A 2,261-nucleotide genomic window follows, 5' to 3' on the forward strand; every position below is an offset into this window, starting at 1 on the left:
AGGCAAAGAAGGCCATTGAGTCTCGAGCAATTGCAGATTTCCTTGCAGAGTGGACAGAACAACAACATCCGATTCAAATTCAGTCGAAACATTGGACCATGTTTTTTGATGGAACCAAGATGTTAAATGGCTATGGTGTAGGAGTGGTCTTGGTGTCCCCACGAGGAGACAAGCTCAGCTATGTCCTCCAAATTCACTTTAATTCTTCGAACAATGAAGCTGAGTATGAGGCACTATTGTATAGGTTACGTATGGCCATTTCACTCGGCGTCCGGCGCTTGATGGTTTATGGCGACTCAGACTTAGTGGTCAACCAAGTAATGAAAGAATGGGATGTCAGGAGTCTCGCAATGACAGGTTATTGCAATGCAGTGAGAAAGCTGGGGAAGAAATTCGAGGGGTTAGAGCTCCACCACATACCATGAATCAAGAATCAAGCTGCTGATGACCTGGCGAAGATAGGTTCCACTCGGAAGCCTATTCCCAGCAATGTGTTCTTGGAGCATCTCCATACCCCTTCAGTACAAGAAGATCCCTTCAAGGAAGAGCCCCCGCAACCAATAAGTTCAACCAACCCGACTGCGATCGAGGTTCCAGCCGTGGCCGACTTGATCATGGAAGTCTTGGCAGTCACGCCCGATTGGACAGTACCGTACATCGCGTACATTCTCAGAAAGGAGATCCAAGAGGATGAGGATGAGGCTCGCCAGATAGTCCGTCGATCGAAAGCTTTCACCGTGATGAAAAGGCAGCTTTACACAGAAAGTGTCACAGGAGTGGCCCAACGCTGCATCACCCCGAAAGAAGGTCAAATGATCCTAAATGATATCCACTCTGGGACCTGTGGTCACCATGCGTCCTCTCGGACCATCGTGGCCAAAGCATACCGAGCGGGATTCTATTGGCCTCGAGCAAACGAGATGGCGAAGGATATAGTGGACAAGTGCGCAGGTTGCCAGTTCTACTCCAACATGTCCCACAAACCCGCATCTGCCCTGAAGACTATTCCACTCGTCTTGCCGTTTGCAGTCTGGGATTGGATATGGTTGGACCCTTCAAAACTGGCGCGAGTGGTTTCATGCATTTGCTCATAGCAGTCGACAAGTTCTCCAAGTGGATCAAAGCCAAGCCCATCAAAAACCTTTGAGCAGGCACCACCGTCAGTTTCATTAGAGAGTTGATATTAAGATATGGAGTTCCTCACAACATCATCACAGATCGGCTCCAACTTTGATTCTGATGAGTTCAAGGCATTCTGCGCATCCCAAGGCACTCGGGTCAACTACGTGTCCGTCGTGCACCCGCAGTCGAATGGACAGACTGAAAGGGCGAATGGTTTGATCCTTCAGGGGTTAAAAGCCTCGACTGATGCACGATCTTAAGCATGCTGTTGGAGCTTGGGTGACTAAATTGGCATCAGTCCTATGGGGGCTGAGAACAATGCCCAACCGGTCGACTGATCAAACCCCTTTCTTCCTGGTGTACGACGCTAAGGCTGTGCTTTCGAGTGAATTGCTGCACAATGCTCCCCGAGTGGAACTATTCTCAGAAGCCAAAGCAGAGCAAGCACGCGAGGACGTAGTCGATCTCCTGGAGGAAGAGAGCAAGATGGCTTTGGTTCGGTCGACCATCTATCAGCAAGATCTGCGTCGATTCCACGCTCGCAATGTCAGAGGTCGAGCATTTCAGGAAGGAGACCTTGTGCTCCGAGTGGTTCAGAAACGACCTCACAAGCTCGCTCCGGCCAGGGGAGGTCCCTTCATCATCACCAAGGTGCTTCACAATGGAGCGTACCACATCTACAACATAGCCAAGAAAATGGACGAGCCACGTGCATGGAACGCAGAGCTGCTCCGTCCTTTCTATACCTAAAGTCACTCGACCCGACGAGTTGTTATGAAAGCACTTCAGTTTGTTTTCCAAAGACAAGATTTTTACAGTATCTTAATGATTGGTTCGTCGTAATCACTTGTGTCCAAAATCCCCCAGTGGGTGGCTTAGCCGCGAACCTGATTCGCCTAAGTTAAAAACATTCTGAGTGGAGAGCAATCCTCCCACTCGGGGGTTTAGCTGCGACCCCGTAATCGCCTAAGTTAAAAAACATTCCGAGTGGAGATCAATCCTCCCACTCGGAGGCTTGGCTGCGACCCCGTAATCGCTAAGTTAAAAACATTCTGAGTGGAGAGCTATCCTCCCACTCGGGGGCTTAGCTGCGACCCCGTAATCGCCTAAGTTAAAAAACATTCCGAGTGGAGAGCAAT

Source organism: Triticum dicoccoides, chromosome 3B (assembly GCF_002162155.2).
Source record: "Triticum dicoccoides isolate Atlit2015 ecotype Zavitan chromosome 3B, WEW_v2.0, whole genome shotgun sequence".
NCBI classification, from domain to species: domain Eukaryota; kingdom Viridiplantae; phylum Streptophyta; class Magnoliopsida; order Poales; family Poaceae; genus Triticum; species Triticum dicoccoides.